At 42.8% G+C, this 18,496-nt stretch overlaps 1 protein-coding gene across 1 annotated transcript in view; it reads left to right on the top strand.

Moving 5' to 3' along the window:
• Positions 1–18,496, top strand: part of LOC308038706 (tau-tubulin kinase 1-like) — a gene marked incomplete at both ends in the record, with an annotated part of 45,742 nt that overhangs the window by 23,688 nt on the left and 3,558 nt on the right.

The following is an 18,496-nucleotide window of genomic DNA, read 5'->3' on the forward strand; positions in this document are numbered from 1 at the left end:
GAGCATGGCACGCCTCCTGTAATGGCAGACTCCTGTGGTGCCCATACATGCCCTGCGAATTTACAGATGCAGAGCAGTAAGTAAGCCCCACTTAGGCATTTTACATCTGCTGGCGAAGATGCCTGCAGCATGCGCATCACAAACCAGGGGCGAGTCAAGTCTTTGCCTGACACCTTTTCCTGCACTCTTCTTGGTCTTTTTCAGTTGGAGGAGGACAGGCCTTCTCAGCACTTCCTCCCGAGGTACAGCCCCCTGAGAAGACTGGCGTCCTCCATTTTTTCCTCCTCAACTCTGGAGACAGAACACTACCCCCACTTTGGTGGCACTTTCATACAGCGCAGCCGTTCGGCGGAGAGCAGCCCCATGCGCATGCCCCACCGCAGGCACATGCTCCTCACGGCAGAAAACCACAGACTCATGCCTTCCGTCCTTCGCATTTCCAGGTCCCAGCTCCAGCAGGTGTGGGCCCGCTTCACACACAAAACATAGCCTGTTCAGGGAAGCAGCAGCCTCCACAATGCAATAATAGATCCCCACCTGCCCACAGTGTGTCACCACTTAATGCAATACTGAATCCCAGACAACACCGGCCTAAGGTACTGTTACTTCCAAAGCCCTGGCAGCCAAACCCCACAGAGACTGAAACCATCTGGTTTTCTAAACCTCCCAGTAACCTGGGTGAGGGGCAGGAGCATGGCCGAAGATGAGAACACAGATGGTGAACATGTGATATATATGAAAGAGCTGAATGCCAGGGCTCTTCTCAGAGACTCGCTTGCATGTCCTGCAACCTTGGGGTAGAAAGTGCAGGGCTGCCTTGCCGAACACGTGCAATCAAGCCACAAACATTGTCAAATTATGACTGGAGTGAAGAGACTGTGGAGGTATCAGCAAGCGTTACCTTCACTGGGCAAATTGGTTCAAGCATCTTTGTTGATGTCTTACTCTGGGCCAAATCTGTAGGCAGTTTTACTCCATGTAGAAATAGGCAGACTCCTACTGGAAGCTCACCTGAGGCAGGACCTCAGGATTTGTCCCTCTTATGGAGTTATGATCATGTATCTCTTTGTTGCTTTGGCTTTGGAAATCTCCTTGCTTTTTGTTGCAGTTTGGTTTCCATACAGTCACCACAAATTTCTGTCTCTCTGGTTTTGCCTCTGTTATGTGACAGTGGACCCATTTGTCTGCTCTCCACTCCTAAGGTGGATAGCAAGGATTTTCTTACCGATCCAGCCGTATATTCCTTTGTTTCTGAATTCGAGAAATTTTAGGCACCTGCAGATTTTCAATGGCAGAGGAGCCCTGCATCTTGGCCTTGCTTGGAAATGCCTGTGATAACAGATCTCACTTGAGAAATAAGTGGCCTAAATAAGCAGTTAGTATACAGAGCCCCTGTCTAAAACTGACTTGAGTCTCAGAGGAAAAGGGAGATCAAAGTTAATATAAATTGTTATAAGTATCCTTATTTCCCCAGATTGCAGGGCTATATTGCCCTTCTCAGTATAGCTGCAGTGTAAAACACCAGGCTGTATGAAGACCTGTAGTTAAGCGAATGTAGTAACCATCTTCTACTGAAATGAGCCTTAGGACCAGTTTTCTGGGAGAAGAGGCAGTATGGATGTTAAGGTTAAAGAAGAAGGGGTCATTGCTGGTGCTCAGGGCTTTAGGAAAGTGCAAGTCCAAAATAAAAAATTCTGCAGGAAGCATATAAGCAGAGGATACAGACAAGAAAACATACAGAAAGCTCAGGCAAATGAGAAAATGGCATGGGATAAGTATGGGTGTTAGAAGAAAGTTGTGACATGGAGGTGTTACTGCATAAGTATGGTATTTCCAGTGGAGTTACAGTCTTCCTTCCAAATACTGACTTCTGTAGGTACATCTACCCTGCCTGAGGCTCTCTTAATCTCGGATTCACCCTTCTGTAAGCAACCCCAGACAGTGCAAGCCCTGACAGGGTGGGTGCTGCTGGCCGAAGCTCGTAGGACCTGGCCTGGTGGGTCTGTGTGCCGCAAGATGTGCTCAGGCACAGTCGTGCCACAGAGCATCCTGCTGGGTAGAGGGATGGAGATGGAGAGGGCAACACACCCTCATTGAGAAGATTCAGCGTAGGCATGACTGGTCTCTTCCCACAGTCATTCTTGAATTTAAATTTATTTTGATTTGCTGCAAGAACATGAGTGAACAGCACACTTTACTGCCCAGCCAGAATTTTTACCTGCAATTTGTTGATCAGTTTTCTTTTTAAAAAACCCACTGGGCATTGCCAGGAATATGACTGAATTTACCAGTAGCCTAGTCTTATTTGGCAGTTCTTCTCTTGTCAAGCACAGAAACCAGTGTGTGCACAGGCACGTCGCAAGAAGAGCCAGAGGCCATGAATACAATTGCAAAGAGCAAGCTTTATTTTAGTTACCTCTCTACTGGAGGATCTCCGAAGTGGCACCTAAGCTCCCATGCAGAGGTGAGACAAGCAAGGATGCAGGCGCTGCAGTGATTCAGCCCAGCTAGAAGATTACTAGACCGGCTGCGCTTGCCTATATTTCAAGGCTGAGAGCAGACGCAGCCTCTTGCTGTGCTCTGCTCTTTCTCAAAACAAAGCAGGAATCTCAGACATTATAAGGTGCCATAGGGTTTCTCTCAGGCCTATGTTATCTATAATACAGAGTTTCTACTTGTCAAGCACACAAGATCACCAAAACAATTAGCGTGATGTATGTGCTTTCTTTATACCCCAGCTGCAGGTCACTTGAGTGTGTTTACATTTCTCCTCCTCGCTCCATCTTCCGCAATTCCCATACACCAGAAAGAGCAGGGCTTTGCCTTTCTCAAAGTGACATGAGAAGGAATGATTTCCTTGAGTAGACTCTGCTCTGATGTTATTTTTTCCATGCTCAGTAGGGACTTAAATAGAACAGCAGATTCCAGAGAAAATGGAGTTTGTGAAAGAAGCAGATTTAAAATCAGTAAATTTAATAACTTTTAGTTCGTAGTCTCCAAAACACTGGTGTTCACTTTTCCAGATAAATTTTAAGGAATGAAAATTTCTGTTGTTTTATTTTTTAAAAATCCATTTTTAGTTTCACTAGCGAGAAAAGGCAACAAACTCTAAGCTGCCCCTTAGACAAAAACAATGACTAGCTGATAAGTTGCTCCATACATAAAATTTAAAGGGCAGTAATCTAATGCTACTCATTGTGTCTATATATAAAACTGTTCTTGCCAAGTAAACTTGAAACTCTTCTAAGTTTGAAAGTCTGATTGATAAAGATGGTTGATTTATATTGACTTCACTAAGACTTTCTTCTAGTTAAAGTTATTAATAAGTTGAAAACCAACTAACCAAACAAAATATGCTTATATGTTGCTATCTCTCAGAAGTGGTGATGTTTCTCATTAGGACTCCTGATCTCCTGCCCTTAGCTCAGCACTATTCTGTGCCTTTAATGGTTGTCAAGAAGAGAAAAGAAATCACTAAGGAGAAAGTTCGTAGTGGCAGGAAAATGGGTGGCTTCATAAAATAATGCAGGCCAGCTCTGCATAAAGGTCTGGATCATTTGATGAGTTGCTTGCATTCAAACTAATTATTGCATTTAGCCAGGGACAAGGTCATGTTTTGAATACAAAGAATATGGGTCACATGCTCAGAGTGGGAGAAACTGTGCCCTGGGAGGTGCTGTCTCCCAAAATGAAGTGGGAGTTACTGGAAAAAATTACCTGCATGTAAGTTCTCATTATGTTGCTAAAGCAAAAACAAAACAAAACAAAACAAAACAAATATATATATATATATATGTACAAGCAGGAAAATTAAGATATGAGCAGAGAGGAGATCTTTTATACTGGTGAGCTCTCTACCAGGCATCGTATCCAAGTCTTGTATGGAAATTTTTTAAAAAATATTTTCAAAACCTAGAAAAGGAGAAGTGATGCAAAAATTTTTTGATTCTGTAAAACCTGCCTTGTAGAATGAGCTTGAAGAAATGCAGGCTGTCATTAAAGACAAAACTAGAAAGTGACATGACTGATGTTAAGAGTTACCTGAAGAGAGCAAGACCATTTTTTAATCTGCCAGGCAAAGATATGGATCTAGTTGCTGGAAGATAAAGAAACAAAGGTCAAACTAGAATTAGGATGCTTGTTTTAAAGATGTAAGTGGGTGGTAAACAGCTGAAATACATTATTAAAAGACACTGAATTCTTTGCCGTTCAGATTCTGTAAGGTGGGATATTGATGTCTAAAGCAATCCTGTTAAACTATCCAATTTGGGCTGTATACCAAAATAACTGGACATGTTGCTGTCACCTAGGTTTTATGGAAAGTTTTATTTCATGGTCAATATGGCTTTCACAATTCAATTCTGAACAAATTAATTGGTGCTAAGGGCTGGAATCCTGATGTTACAATAGTCAATTTGCAGACTTTTTTAACATCTTCCTCTAATATTGTAATGATTACTATGGAATCCACATATTGTTGAGGAACAGGGTAGAGCGAGATAAGGACCAAGCAAAACAAGTCGATTCAATGTGAATCACGCTAAGCCATTTATTACAGAAACAAGTCTCCTTATATACGTAACTATATTCTAATCACGTGTCCACGCTCCAAGCATGGATTTGCTAAATGAGGATCGTGGGCTGTCCGTGCTCTGGAGTCTCACTGATGATACGTCCGATGATTCATGCCACGCCAGGACCCCGGTGATTGAGGAACGCCCCTCTTTCTCACAGCAGACTCTGTTCTCGAAGTGGCCTTGAGATACCTTTGAGCCTGACTAATTCAGCAACAGGTCTTAATCTATCAAAACCCATCCACAGAACAGTTGGCAAATTAAATAAATGTGAAAATGGCTATCTTTTTGTAGATATGGAAAAGTAATAAATTAATAGTAAAACTAGTTACAGTGCAATTCTAAAAGAACTCTGTAGGTTACATTTATATTGCATTTATTTATTGTGTTTCATTTATAATGACTGCAAATATAAATGTAAATATGTCCAAAATCAGTTGTAAAAAAAAAAAAAAAAAAAAAAAAGGAAGTAGTAAGGAAGTAGCAATCAGTCATTTCCCATTGAAGGCTTTGCTTTCGTGGTTAAGTTAGGAGAACAAAAGTGTTGGTTCTCTAAGAGGTGCCCTCCTACCTCCACCCCATCCCATCCAGCCCTTTCCCCTCTGCCAATGTTCATATGGCTGCATGGACCTGCACAGGGAGAAGGAAAGTTGTTTTCAGCTTTGATTCATCTCCTGCTTTGGTTCATCCTCCATTTGCACAACCAAAAGCACTGGCAAGCCAGGGTCAGCAGGGAAAAAAACAACCCATGGATGGCTGTCAGCAGGAAAAATTGTCATGGGGTTATGGGCTGAAACATTAGTTGCACTAGTTCCTTTTATGTTTGGGAAGGTTCCTGAAGTGCTTCTGCTGGGGTAAGTCAGTGTAAATCAATACTAGTGAAATAAAATTTCAGCATCAGACTCGTAGACAAATTGTGTTTATCAGAAGGGCCCAAGAACAGGGTTTGTATCCTGAAAGAGATGTTCCTGTCTTTACTTCCCATTGTACATAGCACTTGTTCTTGTCAGAATGCAAAATGAGGATTGAAATGAGCATCTGCCACTCCTTTATGATACAGAGATCATTAGCATCAGCACAGGTATCTGTTGCTGAGATCTCCTGTTCTACTTCAGTGAGCAAATGCATATCAGTTGTATATACATACAAAAGCCATATTTTTATATCTTGGTCTCTTGGCTCCTTTCACTTTCTTTGCAGAATGGGAGATGTTTCCAATGTATCACTCTCTCCCTGGCCTCCTTTCCACAGGAAGCAGCTACAGAGAGGTGATTTCTGTGAAAATGTGGATTAAGCTGGCATGGATGGGGTAAATGTAGTCACGCTAGCACACATTCACTTTCAGTATAGAACATTTTGGTGGGAGGGGGATGGGTGAAAATAGGCTATAATGAGAAAGGTGCAATTTTACAGATGCCAGCGCATCTGCATTAGGAGTATCCTGCTAATATACTCATGTTGACGAAGACCCTAATATGAACCTGACTTTGTCTGCCATTCTCATACTTTTTTGCCAGTTTTGAGGGGCAGGTAAGTGGAAGAGTTTTGTTGCTTCTCCTCTTTCACTGTGTGAAGTCATTTGTGATGACAAAATAGAATAGAAATGCCCTGTCAGACAGCCATATAGATGATATAACCCCAGCCCTGCGCTACCTCTTCATAATGAAAAGCTTCTCTTGCTCTTCCACTCTTTCTCTTGGTTGTGAGTCTCAATCTGGACATTGTGGTGGTTAAGGCTGCTGCAGTTCTGTTGCTCTGAAGGGGATGAACTGGTTCAAAGGTTGTATTTGTTGGGCTAAGTCTTGGTGGTTCCTAGAGGCTTCCAACCTGGACTGTTGCTTTCCTTTCATGTGACAGATTTGGACTCCCAGACCTGTCCTTCAGCTCTTTCCCTGTAGTCCATGTGGTGATTCTTGAAGAGTCCCCAAGAACAGAGGCAGATCAACCCACCTCTCAAATCCTGTGTTCAAATGGCTTTTGAGGAGTATATAGGAAGCTTCTCTAGCTGCTTTTCAGTTACTAGGTACTCAGCTGAGGGTGGGAGTTTAAGGGCAGCTTTTCCCTTCCAGTGCATTGAGGCAGTAGGCACAACCTGAGCTGTGAAGGATGTTGGCAGTTGCCATCTTGCCAGCCCAGGATGAAGAAGATGTGCTTGGACAGCTAGGCTCCAGACTGAATTTGAGGTAAGGCAGCTCACTCCAGGAATGGCTGACATCTAGCTTTGGGATCATATCCATGAGCAGAGATATTGCTGCTCAGTTGCCACTCAATTAGCTTATGTTGGTAGGCTTCACATACAATGTGGCAAGGAAGCAGAACCCCCTCATCTTCACCTGGGTGCTTGAGAAGATCTCTTGGATCTAGTTGTCTCTTTGTTCTCCTTTGCCTGTCCTGGCCCTTCCCCATATCACAAGATTATTTTTACTCCACTCCACTTGCCAGTGTGTGTCCCACTCCACACATTCACCTACCCCTGAGGTTCACCTCCATTGCCATTCATGATGTCTTATCCCTCACATCCTTATTGCATCCCTCAGTACCCGCATTACCTCCTACCTTTGCTGTTTCCAAGAATACACGAGGCTTGCTTCCTGCACTAGTTTCCTATGCATTGCATATCTCACATTCATAGAATCATAGAATGTCCTGAGTTGGAAGGGACCCATAAGGATCATTGAGTCCAACTCCTGTCCCTGCATAGGACAACCCCACAGTTCACACCATGTGTCTGAGGGTGTTGTCCAGCCTCTTCTTGAACACTGTCAGGCTTGGGGCCATGACACCTCCCTGAGGAGCCTGCCACAGTGCTCCACCACCCTCTGGGTGAAGAACCTTTTCCTAATGTCCAGTCTAAATCTCCCTTGGCACATCTTCCTGTCATTCCCTTGGGTTCTGTCACTGGTCACTAAAGAGAAGAGTTCAGTGCCTGCTCCTCCTCCTCCCCTTGTGAGGAAGCTGTAGGCAGTGATGAGGTCTCCTCTTAGTCTTCTCTTCTGCAGGCTGAACAAACCAAGTGACTTCAGCTGTTCCTCATATGGCTTCCCCTCCAAAACCTTCACCAACTTCATAGCCATTTATTGCACCTTACAGTCCCTGTAGAACTTTGATCAGCCTCTTGCTTTCCCTCCCTCTGATTTCCTTGGAGGAAACAGTGGAAAATGGCACATTTTGGCACTTGGAGCAGTCTCAGCTCTACATGGAGTCTGTGTGAGAAATAGTGATCATGTTGTTTAAAGGCACTTTGGTTTCAAATATGACAGTGGAAGATACCATCCATTTCCAGGACAGTTTCACAAGTTTCAAATCCTGGAATCCTTAGGACTCATCAAACTCCTCAAAATTATTGTGTCCATGAGCAGCTGAATGTAGAGAACTGGCAATGCTCTTTCAGTTAATACACAGCTGCCATCTGTGATTGCAAACCATGTAAACAGCTGGTTAAACATCACTTCTCTTGTTGTGAGCTTGTGTGCTTTCTTTTTCTGTGAGTCACTTCTCTCCTGTTTGACATGCGGGACCAATAGAGGAAGTCAGTGGCAAACAAAGCCTTTTCAGAACATGTAAAGATGAGGCCAGATATGAGAGTTTGATTGCACAGAGAGAATTTCAGGAGGCAAAATATTATTTCATGATCTGGAAATTGTCAGGACAGTGGGTGGGACCTGTATACCAAATAAAACAAATGTCATACAGGCATTTCTTTCACTGCAAATCACCAGGAACTTCACTTGCTCTCTCATGTAAAAATGCTCTATTTGAATCTGATGCTGTGATTCTATGTAAATAAATTAAGGCAAGAAAATATAAACATTGCTAGTTTAGTCTTGTAAAATAGCTCAACAATAGGATGCACTATGAGACTGAAGATCAGAAAGCATGAAATGATATGTTCAATCCTTTTCCTATTTTCTAATGTCCTTCCCTCTCACGTCTCCATCGATTAATCTTCCATGATGTGTATATATGGAATTTTTAAGTGCTTGGCAGTGGTACAAGATTATTCCTGAAAATAGAAGGTGATTTTCTACTGCTCATCTGGAGGGACTGATGACAGATACTCACTGTATTTGTCCAGAGGGTTTAGCATCTCCTCCTTAGGCTACATTCATATTACAGCAACATAATACTGTGTCAATGACTTAATTTATTTTTATTGCAAACTGCTGGGTTAGATGAATGACACATTTAATTAATGGTTGTCAGTGGAGATTTATTCACGCCACTCTCAGAACTTTACCTGGAGCTGAGACTATTTTGCAACTCTCACATTGAATAAGAAAGGGCTCTTTTATCCCAATCTACTCAAAAGAGAAGCTATTATTTTTATTTTACCTTTTCTGTTTTTCCTTTTGTGACAAATGGGAAAGAACTATTTGGAGATCACTATCATATATATCTCTGCTTGGCAGTAACAGATGGCTTCAAAGAGGCTAGCTGAAGAAAATAAAATTGCATTTCCTGGCAGACAAGGTCTGAAGCCTTGAAAATCATGGATCCTGTTAGTGTTTATAGTGAATAAATTGCCCTGGATATTTCTCAGCTGGAGAACATGGTATGCTTTTCTTCTTGACCCGCTTCCCTTGTAGTTGCCAGCCCTTCCCCAGAGTGGCTGGAGGAGATGATAGTTTCTGGAGAAGCTGACCAAAGAAAGCCAGATGTGTTTCCTGGTTTCACTGTTGTCCCCAGGGTGGTGTCAGGATGCTTTTTATCAGAGCTTCCATTTCTGGTTGTATGTGTGTTTATATGTGTCCATGACCCACACATGAAATACAAATGGCCATGCATGGTCATGCCTTAAAGAAACCTTTCTGTGCCGGTAATGGGCCACTTTGCACACATCCAAGTACTCAAAAGGCTATTGCAAAGAACAAATCTCAATCAGTTACAGAAATTATCATGTTGTCTGGTTCAAATGGCACACCTGGCATCCTTTGCATGTTGCAGATCTGATTTTGGCAACCTGGCCCAGCCCACTTTTCTTAATTCAGTGTCTTGTAGCATACCTATCCCTCCATTCACCATCTGCTGGTGGCAGAGTATTCTGGCGATAGGAACGGTGCTGCCACTTAAGACATAACTTATTAGTATGCAAACGCCTATTTTGGGTAATGTTAAAACATTAAATAAAATGTGTAAAGGCTGATCACTGCAGTACTACCTTCCTTTTTGTTGCATTTTTAGATCATATGTTTTGTGTTTGGTTTGCTATAACACACACATTTGCAGTTCCTTGGGACAGTGCAAAGATTAATTTCTGGGAAATGTTTCCAAGTATTATCTGATGTATTGCAACTCCTTTGTATTGAAAAAATGATGTTACAACGAATGTACATTTTGAACAAGCTGCTAACCGTGTAACCTGGGGATTGGAAGCAATCTCCATTTTACATTCACTTGCATGTCTTTTATTGTTTGAAAAGAAAATGGTCTTATGTTTGAAGGGTTTTTTTTCACATGCAAAGTGTTTCAAGTTGGTTACCTCACCTAGTGCACTTGCCTCATAAGAATCCCCAGGGCTTCCTCCAACAACTCCAACAAGTTTCTCAGTTTAATTATGAGTGCAATTAATGATCTGGCAATGTGGAACACAGTAATGGCAGATTTCCTCTGAACAAGTCAGATAAGGAGGATTTCTGTGGGGCTCTTGCCCCTTCAGCTTGGTCATTCCTGAAAAAAAAAAAAAGCCAGATCAGGTTCTTATTCAGCACTGCTGACTTCTGGTTATTTTTATGACTAAGGAAGATGTTTAGCTTTCAGAAGCTGCTGCTGCTACTTCTTTCTTGCTGCTATTAAGTTGCCTTTACTATTAGATACTAGAACAATTTTTGGATTATCATTTTCTTCCACTTTGTTCATGTCTGCTCAGAGAAGGAGCTCTGCATTGACTCTTGCTGGAGACAGTCATGGGTGCAGAGGTGGGAAGCTAAGTGGCAGGCATACTACCCTTACAGAGCTCTTGCTTCTGGTCAAGACGCTAGGAAAACTGGCATAAACCTAACAACATGCAAAAGCACAAAAAGGGAGGGACACTTAACCAGCATAGGACTGGGCTGTCCTATTGACCTTGATTGAAAAAAAAAAAAAAAAAGAGGGAAAGGCTATGCAGTGTTTGATGGTAAGATGCTGGCAAGAAGAACATCTCTCTGACATTTATGGTGCTGATTCTTGGAACAACAGAGATCCTGCAAGCAAATATGGCAGCTCTAAGACCCCCGGTACTTTTACCTCATCTAAAACTGGTTTGAAGAAAGAGCTTCTTCAGAAGCTCAGATTATAGTTTTTTTTTCCGTTCACTGTTGTGAATCCTGCCAGATCTCCCAGTCCGAAACAAGCTTAGTCAATGTTGGCAGAGGACAATGTCACTTCCAGGATATGCTAAGGTCCTGATAGTATCCAAATCAAAGCTGCTACAGGGAAGACCGAACTACGGCTCTTGCTGTTTGTGTGTCATCTGCATCTCTCAGGACTAAGGCCTCTTCCCATTCCCAATGGAACAATTAACGTCATATTGGGAACTCGATTTCCGCTTCTCAGGCTTTCCAGCTCCCATGAAGAATCTCAGGGACGAGCATATCCTTCCTTTGCATTACCTTGTGTTACCTGTTAGACTTCTGTTGCTGCTAAACAGGAGGTAGTCCAAACCATATTTATCTAACCGCTATTCAATAGGAGCTGAATGTGGGTTTCTGTAGTAATTTCTACTGAGAGGAGACAAAAGCTGTAGATAACCTGTTGTACTTCCTGGCTTGCTTGAGAAACTTCATCTGCTGAGAGTTGAGTTTGCTTGAAGCAGAGGATCTCAGGAAAGTCCCTTTCAAGCAGGTCTTCAGGCTTGGGAGGCACAGCAGAAGGGCTTCCTCAAGTTGCTAGAAGTCCTCATCAGTTTGTTAGAGACAGAAGATTTGAAGAACCTGTGGAAGTTTGTCTCAGGGGAGGGCAGCAGGGAGATGGAGCAGAAGCAGCCTGCTGTAGCTTTAAAGGCAATGCTGAGTAGGGAGCCATTTGGAAGGATGTAGTTTACTAAAGGGATCCAAAGCTTATTTTTACTGAGTCTTTTTATTCTTCCTGTATCTAATCCCTTTAGAGCCTAAGGTCAACCCCTTTTTGTACTGCAATAACACTGTAATATATGCTTGCATTAATTCTTTTTGCACACTGAGCATGCAAGACCAATTTAAAGCTTTTTTTCAGAAGAAAAACACTGTACGATTGTGTATATAGAAATACTGAGAGAGAATTTTAATTCTATCTCCTGTATAAATGCATGCATTGATTACCTGTATGTAGACCATGCTGTAAATGCTGCATAGTACTGTACATATGCTGCATAGTACATAGTACTGTAAAATCCTACACTTGAAACTACAATGAACAGGCAATGTAATCAAAAACAAACAAACAAACAGAAGCTGTGCAATGGATTTTGTGCCTTTTTTAAATCCATGTATGCTAATCCAGACAATCTGGAAAAAAAAAAAAAAAAAAAAAAAAAAGAAGGAAAGAAAAAAAAAACCCTTGTATACTACCAAAACCTTATTAAAGAATTAAAGGCAGCACCTTGTTGATGGCTGGGTTTTTTGTCTGCTTTCTTGCTTTGTTTTTCTGCTCCCTTTGCTTCCAGCTCTGGGCAGTTTTCCCCTGCTTATCCTTGGGTGTACCAGGTAGGAATATGAAAGAGTTCTGGTAGAGCAGAGAGAGTTTTATTATTGTTTACTAATGTGATCGCTGAAAACTCACAGTTAAGATAGATCTGGAAATAGAAACAAAGTTCTGTGACTGTTGGAGATGTGTTTAATGTACTTTGGGAAGGCCACACTGTGAGTTCAATTTACATAAATTTAGGCTAGTATCAATTTCACTTGAACCCAGTCATATCACAGCAGCAGGTTACAACTAGCCCGAACTTATGAAAGTTTTTAGAGCTCTGCCTTGATGGTTACCAGCATCCAAACTGGCTAAACTTAAGCTAGTACAATTCAACACCTATGAACACAGCAGAAACAATTTATCACATTTCTCTTGGTTTCTTCCACTGAGCATCCTGCACTGGCTGGCAGCATGGTCTGCACAGGGTGGTTGGATGGCTGTCTCCCATCAGCCATTTGACAAGGCATTTAAGAACATCTGGTAAACTTCCAGTCCCTCCACTCCCCGAAACCCCAGGGAAGCAGATGCAAAATTGTGGTTGTTCTGCAAGTAACATTCTCCTGCCTGGGCTGCTCAGTGGATCTGACCGTGCTGCTTTCATTGTGACTCACATCTGAAAGCAGTCGCCACTGTAGAGCGGCATGTGGTCCAACCCCTATTGCTGTTGGTCTGTCTGGCATCAGGTTGGAAGAGGAGACATGGTGACAGACCCTGTTTGCTTTGGTGTGAATTGCACAGTTACTAATTCAGTGTTTTTCTGAAAGGGGCTGGAGAGGGAGGCTGCAGGCAGTAGGTGCATGCAAAGGCTCTGGTACCTGTGGAAAGGGTGGTGGAAACCTTCCCGCTTGCAGAAGAAGTACAAGACCCCAACTCCTCACAGACAGAATGCAGATTGTGCAGGCAGGTGACGGCCTGGGAGGAAGAGCTGGGATTTGGTTGTGGTCTCTGACTTACAGGATTGTACAGTGTGTGAGTCTCTTTTTTCTCCTGGGAATTGTATGGAGGGTCAGGATTCTTACGAGTCTGCCTCTAGCAGGGTCCAAAGCCCATCTCCTCTGTGATAAACACCTTAAAGCGCATTTTGGTTTGCTTCTGTAAGACTGTTGGTATGTGGGACATGTGCATCTTTGAAACACTGTGGAAGGATGCATGGATGCCATAGAGCCATCCATGCCACTGGCACATGGATGATGCATGGATGCCACTGGCTGAGAGATGATTCAGAACAAGGTCTGAAACAGAATGGTAGATGGAACAGATGCAGTATTTCCTAGTTTTATGTTAGCCAAATATTGTGATCTTTCTCTTGTACCAGGTGTGTGTTTTTTTTGTTGTTTGTTTGGTTTGGGTTTTTTTTAGTTTTGTTGTTTTGGTTTGGTTTGCTTTGGTTTTGGTTTTGTTTCACAAATTATTGCATTTAAAATGTTTAAAACCAAGAGATGGGAGAAAAATGATAATCTGAAATTCTACAGTCTAAGAGAAAATTGATTAGGCTCACCTGAGAAACTGTTCCCTTTCCCCCATGTCAGTGCAGAGCTTCTGGAGACGGCAGGCTTTTCTGGTGAATGCCAGGCCCACTCTGTGCGGTGCCACAGACTGCTCTGCTGTGGGGGTGTAGGCACAGACAAGCTATAGGGTCTTTTCTCTATGCATTCAAGAGCTGTAAGATCACCAGAAAGCCATACAGGCATGGCAAGTGCTGTCATCACTCCATATTGCTAAAGGGACCTGGGCAGAGTGTGCGTGACTTGGCATGAGGCAGGATACAGAGGAGCGCATTAACAACCTGGATGCTGGTACTGCTCTTGAACCCACCAGCATGAGTCTGCTCTGTGCTGCTGTCTGAGAAGAACACATCTGGCTACATTCTTGGTGACAAGGGGACCTGGGAACTTCTAGTGCATGGTTGTAAACTTGCTGTGACAAGTGTTGCCAGCAGGTCAGCGGAGGTTCTCCTTCCACTCTACTCTGTCCTGGTGAGGCCACATCTGCAGTACCGTGGCCAGTTCTGGGCTTCCCAGTTTAAGAAGGACAAGGAATTACTGGAGGGAGTCCACCAGAGAGCTCCAAAGATTGTTAGGAGTCTGGAGCATCTTTCTTATGAGGAATGGCTGAGAGATCTGGGTCTGTTCAGTCTGGAGAAAAGAAGGCTTAGAGGGGACCTTATTTAGACTCATAAATATTTCCAGGATGAGTGTCAAGAGGATAGGACCAGACTCTTTGCAGTTGTGCCCAACAATAGGATGAGGGGCAACAGGCACAGATTGAAACATAGAAGGTTCCATGTAAACATGAGGAGAAACTTCTTTCCTTTGAGGGTGACAGAGCACTGCAACAGGCTGCCCAGAGAGGTTGTGGAATCTCCTTCTCTGGAGACATTCAAAACCCACCTGGACACATTCCTGTGTGATCTGCTCTGGCTGAATCTGCTTTAGCAGGTGGGTTGGACTAGATGATCTCCAGAGGTCCCTTTGAACCCCAACTATTCTGTAATTCCGTGGAGATTGCACCTTTGCTGATTTTTGCAGTATTTGCAGCATCACTGGGATGTAGAAACTTTCCAGCTGCCATATTGGGTAATGTAAGTCTCCTCTGAGGATGTCCTATTGCCAATGATCCTGCTAATTTGAAACCCCACCAGTTTAAAGACAAATCCCCAGACTCCACATAGCTGCTGATGAGCACGGGGACAGAGATGGACTTGAAGGCTCTGATTTCTGCCTCTACCAAATACAAGCAGGTAGATCTTTTTCTCTCCTGACTCTCCTTCCTCTTCATATTCTAATTGTAGCCTCTGTGCAAAGCAGGCATATTTATTGCCTTCCAAATACATATTGCTGCCCAAAGTAGTTACTAGCCAAATTTAATTTAAATTCAGTGAAAAGACAGAGTGTTACAGATATGAAATGCAGAGACTTTGTGGGGCACACATGCTCAGACTAATTAACAGCCATATGCATTCCTGGACAATTGACTGGGAAGTCAAAAGACCCAGGAGTTAAGATCTAAGCCCAAGCAGGTTGGAAAAAAATGGTTCACGGCCCAAAGACAGGCAAATGTGTCTTCCGAGAAAGTGAGGAACATAGGCAGAGATCGGAGCTTGCTATAGGTAAAGGCAGTCTTTTTGACTCAGATTTGTCCAGATCCAGGGTAGCTCTGCCCACTCACAGTCTTGGTAGCTTTTTAAAATGGGATGGTTGCCTCAACTCATGGCATAGTTCCTTCTCATAGTGGAGTGAGCTTAGCAGAGGGCCACCGAGATGATGAGGAACTAGAAACATATGACGTACAGAGAGGTTGAGAGAGTTGGGTTTGTTCTGCCTTAAAAAGAGAAGGGTTGGGGTGGGATCTTATTTTTTCTTTGAATCACCTGATGGAAGGATGATGCCAGACTCTTCTCAGAGGATCACAATGAAAAGATGAGATGTGATGGACACAAGCTGGGTAAAAGGAAAATTAGATGTAGAAATTAGATATAAAGAAAAACTTTTTCAGCATGAAAAGCCTCAAACTCTAGGACAGGGTCCCAAAGAGGTTGTGAGATCTCCATCTTTGAAGATACTCAAAGCTCAGTTGGACATGGCCTGGAGCAGACATCTCTGAGTTAGTCCTGCTTTGAGGGGTGGCTGGAGCAGAGACCTCCAGAGATTCCTTACACCTTTTTTATTCTACAATTTTAAGATGCAAGCTAAGACTCTCCACTCTTGATCTTCTGGCATCTTCCCATTGGCACAGCAGAACAGAAAAATTCTTCTCCAGCTTTTGGGAAAAAGTCCTAGAGCAGCTGAGTGACCTGTAGTACAGAAGACACATGATGACTGCCAAGAGAGGACAAACTGGGAACACCTAGTCCGGCAGGCTGTTTGCTTACAGCTAGCTGCTGATTACATTAACTCAACAGTGAAGCCAATCTCATACTTTGATGCCCTAGGACATTCTTCCTTGTTAACAGCCTCAGGTGATGATAGCAATGAAGGTAATAAAATATGTGTTAAATTAATAAATGATCCAAGCAGCATTTCAACAAAGTTTCTTTTAGTTGAGTTTGTAGGTAACTTCTGTCCTCCATATTTTTTGGCATATTTATGCTCTTCAGATTTTCTCCATGGTGCATTTGCAGTAGCAAAACAACAACAGCTTCCGACTTCTCTAAGGAAAGCATTCTGACAATTTTGGGGTATTGCATGCAACAGGTTAAGCAGTCCAAGTCTCCCACAGGTAGGCAGAAGTCAAACAATCACTGTTGTGCTTAGGGTGCAGTGTCCATGCAGGGAAATAGAAAATACATGGGGAATTACAGACAGAAGGGCAGTTCATTTGCTAAATACCACAAAGAATTTGTACAGCCAGAGGTGGAAGTACATTATGATTAGAAAGGTATCTACTGCACAACTGAATGACAGCAAAGGGGTACCAGAGCAGAAGAAGGAAAGAAACATTATTTTTATTACAGCAACATCATGATGTCCAGCTGTGTCATATCTTACTGCTTCATGTGAATCTCATCTCAGTAAAACTTCTGATGTCTTGCAAGGGTAAGAGCTGTTGAGGAAAGAGGGGTTGCTGGAGACAGGGCTGCTGGTGGGGCAGACTGCAGGACACATAAACCGTATCTCTGACCTACAGAGGATGTACACTGCAGGACTGGATTCAGTTCTTCTTGACCAGAAAGTAGATGAGATGACACAAGCTCGTAGGAGCTGACGGGATGTATGAAAGTTTACATATGCAGAGAAACCAGCGATCACAAAGCTGTACCATCAATCACAGCATCTAGAAAATGGGATGAAGTAGAGCAGCAGGTGAACTGTTATTGGGGATCAGGTACTCCTTCCAGTGGGAGGCTCAGCACAAGGCAAGATGTTGGTCAGGGCTTCTTTAATCAGGTCCCAGTTCCACTGAGGAAGCGTGTCTGGTTAAGACTCCAGGATAGCACTGCAGGTATATGTCCTGGGAAAAGCACATCCAGCCAACAGGCAGAAGCCAATTTTAGGCTGCTAATGTCCAAAAAAATGCCTGAGGGAGGAAGTCAAGTGGGTAATTTCCTTTGCAAAGGGTGGTAAGTCCCTCTTACCAGTTCAAGACCCAAATCTGTCATCCTAATAGAAAAGGTAGAGTGGGTCAGTGAAAGACTAAATCAGGCTAATACAGGGTCATCTTCAGCACCAGACTTCAGCTTTAATGAAATAAGAGACAATGATTTGGAGTCCAGAGGCATTGCCAACACCAGCCTGTGTTTTAATTTATAAGATATAAAAAGAAATATTAAATAGATAACAATTTTTCACCATGCATAACAGCTTGATGCTGCCCACTGAGCTATTTGAAATGTCCCTGTTATACATGAGCATAGAGATCTTACATTTTTCAGACATACTAATAAGGCAGTTGCTCTGCACAGAGTAACATGCAGATTTACAGCACAATTTGAAATTGTGTCATTGGACTGAAAAGCTATTGAGGGCTTCTTTCCCCCTCAGAGACAAAATGTTCTGTTCCCATAGCCAGATGAATGTGCTGGCTGATGGCAGCTCTGTAGCCCAGGTAGTTAAATGGGTGCTTGTTTAGTCATAGCCTCTGATACTGTCAAATGCCACTTGCAAACATCGATGTTTGGAGCCTGCTGTTCATAATTAGGACTGAAAAGTAACGTGATGCATTATTGATTGGTTGAGTTTACAGAGAGGCTTTTGTTTCCCAGCCCTCTTAAAGAAGGGTGACTTAAATGTTTTGGGATTTGGTTTTGGTTTGGTTTTGTTTTTTAATCCATTTTACAGAGTGATGCTTCTGTGGTTTTAATTTGCAACTAATTGTTAATTAGACTAAACCTCAATGGACTTTTATTTTGCCTATTTATTTTGCGATTTTTTTGCTTATTTTGCTTATTTGTTCAAGTGTGTGCATGTGTGTGTGAGTTGCTGCTTTTCTGTTGGTATTGTAATCATTTCACAACCTACCCCTGGTGCCTTATGGGCCATCTCTCCACCACAGACTGCTGCTCAAGAAAGACCAGCTGTTCTGTCCTCCCATTGCTTTTAATTTTTGGACACCCCAGAGTCTAATAATGATACTTTATATGTCAGCTTTCATGACTTTACTTGCGAATCATTTTAGTGAAAGCTGAAGGAGCCTGTAAGAGTCAGAAGTATGAGTTGCTGGAGGGATGTGAGAGCAGGAGCGAGGGATGAATAGCATAGAGGGGAACACAGGAGCACTACAAGGGTATTGCCCCCAAGACAATGGTGGATAATATGGAAAAGTCATCAGCAAATGTA

Source organism: Nesoenas mayeri, assembly GCF_963082525.1.
Source record: "Nesoenas mayeri genome assembly, chromosome: 3".
Lineage (NCBI taxonomy): Eukaryota > Metazoa > Chordata > Aves > Columbiformes > Columbidae > Nesoenas > Nesoenas mayeri.